Raw genomic sequence first — 11712 nt, forward strand, 5'->3', positions numbered from 1 at the left:
TCCCAGGCGTGTCCGCCTCTCTGAAGGTTCAGCTCTCCCTCCCACGGGATTTGGGTGCAGAGAACTGTTTATCCGGTCTGTTTCCTTCAGGTTCCGGCAGTGTCTCAGGCGCAGGGGTCCTGCCGCTCCCGGGCCCTCCCCCACGGGAGCCCAGAGGCCTTATACAGTTTCCTCTTGGGCCAGGGATGTGGGCAGGGGTGGGCAGTGTTGGTGGTCTCCTCCGCTCTGCAGCCTCAGGAGTGCCCACCTGATCAGGCGGTGGGGTCTCTCTCCCACGGGGTTTGGGAGCAGCGATGTATGATAATCTTAAATGAAATAACTCCACATGCTAATTAACAGATGATGGTGTTGGCTAAATAAAAAGGTCCCCCCAGGCTCATGTGTTTGACAACTTGGTCCCCAGCTGACTATTTGTGAATGTTGTGGAACCTTAGGGAGGTACAGCCTCATGTCAGAAGGGCCTGAGGTTTTATAACTCTACCCCACTTCCTGTTCATTTCCTCTTCTGATTTCCGTGCACATGCTTTGTGACCTGCCAGCCTGCTGTTCCTCCTGCCATGTCTTCCCTAACATGATGGACCACATCCCCTCAACCTATACATTAGAATCAAATGTTCCTCTTTGACATTGCTTCTTATCAGGTATTTGGCTACAGCACATAGAAAATAACTAAGGGGCTCTCTGCTCCCAGACCCCGTGGGAAAGAGACCCGACCGCCTGGTCAGGTGGGCACTCCTGAGGCTGCAGAGCAGAAGAGACCACCAACATTGCCCACCCCTGCCCACATCCCTGGCCCAAGAGGAAACTGTATAAGGCCTCTGGGCTCCTGTGGGGGAGGGCCCAGGAGCGGCAGGACCTCTGCCTGAGACACCGCTGGAACCTGAAGGAAACAGACCGGATAAACAGTTCTCTGCACCCAAATCCCGTGGGAGGGAGAGCTAAACCTTCAGAGAGGCAGACAAGCCTGGGAAACCAGAAGAGACTGCTCTCTGCACACACATCTCGGATGCCAGAGGAAAACACCAAAGGCCATCTGGAACCCTGGTGCACTGAAGCTCCCAGAAGGGACGGCACAGGTCTTCCTGGTTGCTGCCGCGGCAAAGAGCTCATGGGCAGCACCCCTCGAGAGAACTTGAGCCTCGGGACCACAGGTAAGACCAACTGGTATGCTGCAAGTGACCTGCCTGGTGAACTCAAGACACAGGCCCACAGGAACAGCTGAAGACCTGTACAGAGGAAAAACTACACGCACGAAAGCAGAACACTCTGTCCCCATAACTGGCTGAAAGAAAACAGGAAAACAGGTCTACAGCACTCCTGACACACAGGCTTATAGGGACAGTCTAGCCACTGTCAGAAATAGCAAAACAAAGTAACACTAGAGATAATCTGATGGCGAGAGGCAAGCGCAGGAACCCAAGCAACAGAAACCAAGACTACATGGCATCATCGGAGCCCAATTCTCCCACCAAAACAAACATGGAATGTCCAAACACACCAGAAAAGCAAGATCTAGTTTCAAAATCATATTTGATCATGATGCTGGAGGACTTCAAGAAAGACGTGAAGAACTCCCTTAGAGAAACACAGGAAAACATTAATAAACAAGTAGAAGCCTACAGAGAGGAATCGCAAAAATGCCTGAAAGAATTCCAGGAAAACATAAATAAACAAGTAGAAGCCCATAGAGACGAGACACAAAAATCCCTGAAAGAATATCAGGAAATCATAAATAAACAAGTAGAAGCCCATAGAGAGGAGTCACAAAAATCCCTGAAAGAATTCCAGGAAAACACAATCAAACAGTTGAAGGAATTATAAATGGAAATAGAAGCAAACAAGAAAGAACACATGGAAACAACCCTGGATATAGAAAACCAAAAGAAGAGACGAGGAGCTGTAGATACAAGCTTCACCAACAGAATACAAGAGATGGAAGAGAGAATCTCAGGAGCAGAAGATTCCATAGAAATCATTGACTCAACTGTCAAAGATAATGTAAAGCGGAAAAAGCTACTGGTCCAAAACATACAGGAAATCCAGGACTCAATGAGAAGATCAAACCTAAGGATAATAGGTATAGAAGAGAGTGAAGACTCCCAGCTCAAAGGACCAGTAAATATCTTCAACAAAATCATAGAGGAAAACTTCCCTAACCTAAAAAAAGAGATACCCATAGGTATACAAGAAGCCTACAGAACTCCAAATAGATTAGACCAGAAAAGAAACACCTCCCGTCACATAATAGTCAAAACACCAAACGCACAAAATAAAGAAAGAATATTAAAAGCAGTAAGGGAAAAAGGTCAAGTAACATATAAAGGCAGACCTATCAGAATCACACCAGACTTCTCGCCAGAAACTATGAAGGCCAGAAGATCCTGGACTGATGTCATACAGACCCTAAGAGAACACAAATGCCAGCCCAGGTTACTGTATCCTGCAAAACTCTCAATTAACATAGATGGAGAAACCAAGATATTCCATGACAAAACCAAATTTACACAATATCTTTCTACAAATCCAGCACTACAAAGGATAATAAGGGTAAAGCCCAACATAAGGAGGCAAGCTATACCCTAGAAGAAGCAAGAAACTAATCATCTTGGCAACAAAACAAAGAGAAGAAAAGCACACAAACATAACCTCACATCCAAATATGAATATAACAGGAAGCAATAATCACTATTCCTTAATATCTCTCAACATCAATGGCCTCAACTCCCCAATAAAAAGACATAGATTAACAAACTGGATACGCAACGAGGACCCTGCATTCTGCTGCCTACAGGAAACACACCTCAGAGACAAAGACAGACACTACCTCAGAGTGAAAGGCTGGAAAACAACTTTCTAAGCAAATGGTCGGAAGAAGCAAGCTGGAGTAGCCATTCTAATATCAAATAAAATCAATTTTCAATTAAAAGTCATCAAAAAAGATAAGGAAGGACACTTCATATTCATCAAAGGAAAAATCCACCAAGATGAACTCTCAATCCTAAATATCTATGCCCCAAATACAAGGGCACCCACATACGTAAAAGAAACCTTACTAAAGCTCAAAACACACTCACCTCACACAATAATAGTGGGAGATTTCAACACCCCACTCTCATCAATGGACAGATCATGGAAACAGAAATTACACAGAGACGTAGACAGACTAAGAGAAGTCATGAGCCAAATGGACTTAACAGATATTTATAGAACATTCTATCCTAAAGCAAAAGGATATACCTTCTTCTCAGCTCCTCATGGTACTTTCTCCAAAATTGACCATATAATTGGTCAAAAAACGGGCCTCAACAGGTACAGAAAGATAGAAATAATCCCATGCGTGCTATCGGACCACCACGGCCTAAAACTGGTCTTCAATAACAATAAGGGAAGAATGCCCACATATACGTGGAAATTGAACAATGCTCTACTCAATGATAACCTGGTCAAGGAAGAAATAAAGAAAGAAATTAAAAACTTTTTAGAATTTAATGAAAATGAAGGTACAACATACCCAAAATTATGGGACACAATGAAAGCTGTGCTAAGAGGAAAACTCATAGCGCTGAGTGCCTGCAGAAAGAAACAGGAAAGAACATATGTCAGCAGCTTGACAGCACACCTAAAAGCTCTAGAACAAAAAGAAGCAAATACACCCAGGAGGAGTAGAAGGCAGGAAATAATCAAAATCAGAGCTGAAATCAACCAAGTAGAAACAAAAAGGACCATAGAAAGAATCAACAGAACCAAAAGTTGGTTCTTTGAGAAAATCAACAAGATATATAAACCCTTAGCCAGACTAACGAGAGGACACAGAGAGTGTGTCCAAATTAACAAAATCAAAAATGAAAAGGGAGACATAACTACAGATTCAGAGGAAATTCAAAAAATCATCAGATCTTACTATAAAAACCTATATTCAACAAAACTTGAAAATCTTCAGGAAATGGACAATTTCCTAGACAGATACCAGGTATCGAAGTTAAATCAGGAACAGATAAACCAGTTAAACAACCCCATAACTCCTAAGGAAATAGAAGCAGTCATTAAAGGTCTCCCAACCAAAAAGAGCCCAGGTCCAGACAGGTTTAGTGCAGAATTCTATCAGACCTTCATAGAAGACCTCATACCAATATTATCCAAACTATTCGACAAAATTGAAACAGATGGATCACTACCGAATACCTTCTACGAAGCCACAATTACTCTTATACCTAAACCACACAAAGACCCAACAAAGAAAGAGAACTTCAGACCAATTTCCCTTATGAATATCGACGCAAAAATACTCAACAAAATTCTGGCAAACCGAATCCAAGAGCACATCAAAACAATCATCCACCATGACCAAGTAGGCTTCATCCCAGGCATGCAGGGATGGTTTAATATACGGAAAACCATCAACGTGATCCATTATATAAACAAACTGAAAGAACAAAACCACATGATCATTTCATTAGACGCTGAGAAAGCATTTGACAAAATTCAACACCCCTTCATGATAAAAGTCCTGGAAAGAATAGGAATTCAAGGCCCATACCTGAACATAGTAAAAGCCATATACAGCAAACCAGTTGCTAACATTAAACTAAATGGAGAGAAACTTGAAGCAATCCCACTAAAATCAGGGACTAGACAAGGCTGCCCACTCTCTCCCTACTTATTCAATATAGTTCTTGAAGTTCTAGCCAGAGCAATCAGACAACAAAAGGAGATCAAGGGGATACAGATCGGAAAAGAAGAGGTCAAAATATCACTATTTGCAGACGACATGATAGTATATTTAAGTGATCCGAAAAGTTCCACCAGAGAACTACTAAAGCTGATAAACAACTTCAGCAAAGTGGCTGGGTATAAAATTAACTCAAATAAATTAGTTGCCTTCCTCTATACAAAAGAGAAACAAGCCGAGAAAGAAATTAGGGAAACGACACCCTTCATAATAGACCCAAATAATATAAAGTACCTCGGTGTGACTTTAACCAAGCAAGTAAAAGATCTGTACAATAAGAACTTCAAGACACTGAAGAAGGAAATTGAAGAAGACCTCAGAAGATGGAAAGATCTCCCATGCTCATGGAATGGCAGGATTAATATAGTAAAAATGGCCATTTTACCAAAAGCAATCTACAGATTCAATGCAATCCCCATCAAAATACCAATCCAATTCTTCAAAGAGTTAGACAGAACAATTTGCAAATTCATCTGGAATAACAAAAAACCCAGGATAGCTAAAGCTATCCTCAACAATAAAAGGACTTCAGGGGGAATCACTATCCCTGAATTCAAGCAGTATTACAGAGCAATAGTGATAAAAACTGCATGGTATTGGAACAGAGACAGACAGATAGACCAATGGAATAGAATTGAAGACCCAGAAATGAACCCACACACCTATGGGCACTTGATTTTTGACAAAGGAGCCAAAACCATCCAATGGAAAAAAGATAGCATTTTCAGCAAATGGTGCTGGTTCAACTGGAGGTCAACATGTAGAAGAATGCAGATCGATCCATGCTTATCACCCTGTACAAAGCTTAAGTCCAAGTGGATCAAGGACCTCCACATCAAACCAGACACACTCAAACTAATAGAAGAAAAACTAGGGAAGCATCTGGAACACATGGGCACTGGAAAAAATTTCCAAAACAAAACACCAATGGCTTACGCTCTAAGATCAAGAATTGACAAATGGGATCTCATAAAACTGCAAAGCTTCTGTAAGGCAAAGGACACTGTGGTTAGGACAAAACGGCAACCAACAGATTGGGAAAAGATCTTTACCAATCCTACAACAGATAGAGGCCTTATATCCAAAATATACAAAGAACTCAAGAAGTTAGACCGCAGGGAAACAAATAACCCTATTAAAAAATGGGGTTCTGAGCTAAACAAAGAATTCACAGCTGAGGAATGCCGAATGGCTGAGAAACACCTAAAGAAATGTTCAACATCTTTAGTCATAAGGGAAATGCAAATCAAAACTACCCTGACATTTCACCTCACACCAGTGAGAATGGCTAAGATCAAAAACTCAGGTGACAGCAGATGCTGGCGAGGATGTGGAGAAAGAGGAACACTCCTCCATTGTTGGTGGGATTGCAAACTGGTACAACCATTCTGGAAATCAGTCTGGACGTTCCTCAGAAAATTGGACATTGAACTGCCTGAGGATCCAGCTATACCTCTCTTGGGCATATACCCAAAAGATGCCTCAACATATAAAAGAGACACGTGCTCCACTATGTTCATCGCAGCCTTATTTATAATAGCCAGAAAATGGAAAGAACCCAGATGCCCTTCAACAGAGGAATGGATACAGAAAATGTGGTACATCTACACAATGGAATATTACTCGGCTATCAAAAACAACGACTTTATGAAATTCGTAGGCAAATGGTTGGAACTGGAAAATATCATCCTGAGTGAGCTAACCCAATCACAGAAAGACATACATGGTATGCACTCATTGATAAGTGGCTATTAGCCCAAATGCTTGAATTACCCTAGATGCCTAGAACAAATGAAACTCAAGACGGATGATCAAAATGTGAATGCTTCACTCCTTCTTTAAAAGGGGAACAAGAATACCCTTGGCAGGGAAGAGAGAGGCAAAGATTAAAACAGAGACTGAAGGAACACCCATTCAGAGCCTGCCCCACACGTGGCCCATACATATACAGTCACCCAATTAGACAAGATGGATGAAGCAAAGAAGTGCAGACCGACAGGAGCCGGATGTAGATCGCTCCTGAGAGACACAGCCAGAATACAGCAAATACAGAGGCGAATGCCAGCAGCAAACCACTGAACTGAGAATAGGACCCCCATTGAAGGAATCAGAGAAAGAACTGGAAGAGCTTGAAGGGGCTCGAGACCCCATATGTACAACAATGCCAAGCAACCAGAGCTTCCAGGGACTAAGCCACTACCTAAAGACTATACATGGACTGACCCTGGACTCTGACCTCATAGGTAGCAATGAATATCCTAGTAAGAGCACCAGTGGAAGGGGAAGCCCTGGGTCCTGCTAAGACTGAACCCCCAGTGAACTAGACTGTTGGGGGGAGGGCGGCAATGGGGGGAGCGTTGGGAGGGGAACACCCATAAGGAAGGGGAGGGGGGAGGGGAATGTTTGCCCGGATACCAGGAAAGGGAATAACACTCGAAATGTATATAAGAAATACTCAAGTTAATAAAAAATAAAAATAAAATGTAAAAAAAAAAGAAAATAACTAAGGTAGGTAGATAAACAAATGGTGGCATATGCTAAGTCAGAAACTGTGAAAGTTTGTGATTGTTGTAGTTTCATGGATATGGGCAGAAGACAGTGAAGATAGGTTAATCCTCACAGCATTATTTCTCTGCAGCAGTCCTCCTGGGTGCCATAGCGAGATATATGTTCCCTGTATACATGGTGGGCATATCATAAGGGAAGCAACATTGACATTTGAGCTGACTAGGTAGGAACTAGACACAAATCCACTCATCTTCCCCTTCAGAAAAATATATACACAGAAGTTCCATAAGAAAGTAAAGTCAAGATTGAATTGACAACTGTCATCAGATGTGTATGTTTTTTACTGCTATATAATAAATGACTATGAATGTAGGTCATAATTGAGACTAGAAAGAAAAGTGATCCCTTAAGGCACTTATGAGAGTGCAGAAAGCATTCTCAAAACTAAGCAACACCACAAAATGTGCCTTTGGTTCTGTTCCAAGGATAGGAAAGCCACAGAACAGAGTCAGCAGCCACAGAACAGCAGAACCTGGTCCATTTGCGTAGCAGAGAAACTTCATGCTAACTGCCAAGGCCAGCTCTTCTTGGTGAGAGTGGCATGCCAGAGGAAACATACACACAAGGTTGTTTAGCCACACCTAACAAGGAGTCCCCCAATAGAAAGACACAGCCTGCCTGTAGCCTCCATCACCATACACGAGCATTGTTAGTACTATGCTTGCATTGTAGTACTTACTAAGCCTGCTTTCATCCTATTGTGCTCTAAATGATAAATTCTTTCAACAACCCAGCAGTTACCACCCCAAGCCCCATTTAGCTGAAATGACACCTGCTTATAACCATTAGTTTCTGTTGGTTAAAAGTCTGGAATGTATTCTATATTCAGAATCTCAAACCTGAAATCAAGGTGAGAGCAGGCAGACCAGACCTCTCATCTGAAGCTTGGAGTCCTCCTCCAAGTTCAATCAGGCCATGAGAAGATTGATTTGTACTCTAACTGGTGGAGCTCTGGTTTTTGTTAGCTTAGCATTCTCAACTATAAATTGTAACCCCTTTAGGGTGTCAAACAACCCTTTCACAGGGGTCTGCCAAGACTATCAGAAAACACAAATATTCATATTGTTATTCATGACAGTAGCAAAATTACAATTATGAATAAAATAATTTTATGGTTGGGGTCCCCATGACATTAGGAACTATATTCAAGAGTTACAGCATTAGGAAGTAGTGAACCACTGTCTTAGCTCTTGAAGCTGCCCTCAGATTCTAGCAAGGTTCAAAGGCTTAGGAGAATCTAGTCTATGCTAACAGTCCAATAGAGCAAGTGTTGGACCCTCCTGGGCTCCCTCAGTGTTTGCCCCTGCTGAACCTTGCTGACACATGTGGAAACTTTTGTTCTTAAGAAAAGAACATCTTAGTCTTTGCTGTTTGGCTGATGGGCAGTAACACCATTGAGTCAGTTCCTATTTTTATCCTGAGAATGTAAACTTGTTTTTCCACTGTGCTTCCAGGGTTTTTCCACCCGGTGGACTTAGGGTATATATTCTGTGAACCTCAATAAAGCTTTGGCATTCTTGTAGCACAAATGGCCTGAGTCTCTGTCTTTTGTTAAATACCCAGGCCTTCGCCCAGTTCTAGGTACTGTGGTGGTGCAGGCACCATCAAGCGGAGGCCCCACTGAGATTGGGAAAGAAAGGAGCCCTTGACGGGATCGTTTTAGGAAGCTGTCCACCAAAGTAGAAGGATCATATTGAGTGAGTGGTGCAGCAACAAACTGAAGGCAAGTTTAGTTTGCAATAAGTAAAAGGGTTGTGCCATGGGAACCTCAAGTTCCACATTACAGCTAACAGATCAGATAGTAGCTCTGCTCAAGCAGCAGGGAACAAGAATAAAGGTTAAAACAGCTAAAGAATTTATTAAAACTTTAGAAAAGACTAGCCCCTGGTTTGTTCATTCAGGAGGACTTATTATTCCTGATTGGGAACATGTTGAGACAGATTTGCAAAAAAGACCACAGAGAGATGGCCCTGAGAGCATTCCTGTCGCCACATTCTCTTTGTGGAGATAGGTCAAGAATGCTCTATTGAGTAAAGAAGAGGTAACTACTGTTCCTGCCTATGAACCATATTCATCCTTGGAGTGGTGTTATGGAGAGAAGGCTCCAAGGAGAGGGGTAATTTTTCCTGAGCCTCCCCCTGGACAGGGAGTGTCATATCCTGTTGTTGAGGTCCCAGCCCCCAACAATGGAGGTCAATTTATTAGTTTTAAGGAGTTGCTCTGCTTATGATCCCCTTGCTCCCTTTATTTACAATTATGTAGGGCAGTGCTGTCTGGGGGAGATTGTCTCATATGGAGAGAAGAATGTTGGGAGCAGTGCGCCCAGACAGCTCAGGGAGATGCTGCTGTGGGATTGGCGAGGAACATCTTACATGATATGGAAGCAGTGGCCTCTTTTCTGTATGAAAAATTGGAGGCAGCTCCTCAATTAGTACAGGAACAGTTACAAGCTGGTCATATTGGTCCTTCCACTTCCCCTTGGAATACACCCATTTTTGTGATTAAGAAAAAGTCTGGAAAGTGGAGATTATTGCAAGATTTAAGGGAAATCAACAAAACTATGATGCCTAGGGGACCTAATCAGCCTGGTCTCCCTTCTCCTCTAGCTATACCAAAATATTAGCATATGATAGTTATTGACTTTAAAAGATTTGTTCTTTACTAATCCACTAGGTCATAAAGATTGTGAGAGATTTGCATTTAGCATTCCTTCCATAAATTTTCAGAAGCCTTCTCATCACTATAATCGGGTTGTGTTATTTCAGGGGATGGCCAATAGTCTTACTATGTGTCAGGTGTATGTAGCCTTTGCCCAAAAGCCTTTGAAGCAGAAGTATCCACAGATATATATTCTCCATTATGTGAATGATATTTTGTTAACAGCTCAAGATGAAAAAAAAATTGTTGACAACATATGCTGATTTACATGAAGATTTGGGCACTACAGGGTTAATGATTGCCCCTGAAAAGGTTCAAAAGAATTTCCCATATCAATATTTAGGACATGAATTATTACAAAAAGGAATTTGCCCACAAAAACTTAAAATTAGATTAGATACACTAAAGATCTTAAATGACTTTCAAAAATTATTAGGGGATATAAATTGGCTTCGATCAACATTAGAATTAACCAGCTGAAGCCATTATTTGATGTTTTAAAAGGTGATTCCTCTTTAAATTCACCTAGACAATTAACTCCAGAAGCACATGAATGTTAAATTTAGTACAACGGGTTTTGGAAGAGGCTCACCTTAATTATATTGATTATTCTAGACCTCTTTTGTTTATGATTTTTGTATCTGCTCATTCCCCTACTGGGCTTTTTTGGCAGAATGACCCCTTAATGTGGGTTTATTTACAAGTTTCACCTTCAAAAATAGTGATGATTTATCCTTAGGCCATTACTCAATTACTGTTCAAGACTCAAAATATTAGCTTACAGACCTTTGAAATGGAACCAGACTTTATTATTACTCCCTATACCAAAGAGCAGCTACAATATTTAGCCCAGGGATTTGCAGATTGGGCCATTTTAATATGCACTGTTGTTAGTCAGTTTGATAACCATTATCCTGATAGTAAGATTTGTCAGTTTTTAAAAATGCATCTAGTAATTTTTCCATGAATCATTGTTGTCTCCCCTTTGCAAAAGGCTCATCTAGTGTTTACTGATGGTTCTCCCAATGGATGTGCTACAGTACTGTCAGGAGGGAAGGTAGAGGTTATAAAAATTCCTAATTGTTCTGCATAGCTAGCATAACTGAAAGCTTTACAACTAGTTTTGGCAATGTTTCCTGGTGAACCTTGTGACATATACACTGATAGTGTGTATGTGTCTCAGATTGTTTCACCCCTTGAGACCTCTGCCTTTGTTGCTTCTGTTTCATCCATTTGTGCCTGCTTCTTACAAGTACAGGCTTTGTGATGGCAGTGTTGGGAACCTATTTCTGTAGGCCATTTAAGAGGACATTCTATATTACCTGGCCCCTTAGCACAAGGCAATGAGTTGGCTGATTCTTATACTCAGTATCAATGTTATTATATGTTAATGAATAGTACTGCCTATGATAAAGCTTTACAGATGCATAAAAAATTTCATCTTAATGCTAATTCTTTAAGGTTTCACAATGGAGTAACTAAAGAACAAGCAGCCCAAATAGTCAGTCAATGTCCCCAGTGTGCCCCATTTACTTCCTCTCCCAATTTGGGAGTTAACCCAAGAGGGTTCAGCCTAATGATATTTGGCAAATGGATGTTACCCATATTCCTTCCTTTGGGAAATTACAGTTTGTCCATGTGTCTATTGATACCTATTCTGGCTTACTCTTTGGAGTAAGTGGAGAGAAAATTAAGGATGTTAAAAGTCACTGCTTACAGGCCTTTGCCTTTATGGGAGTTCCATGACAATTAAAAAC

Source organism: Rattus norvegicus, chromosome 13, assembly GCF_036323735.1.
Source record: "Rattus norvegicus strain BN/NHsdMcwi chromosome 13, GRCr8, whole genome shotgun sequence".
Classification (NCBI taxonomy): Eukaryota; Metazoa; Chordata; class Mammalia; order Rodentia; family Muridae; genus Rattus; species Rattus norvegicus.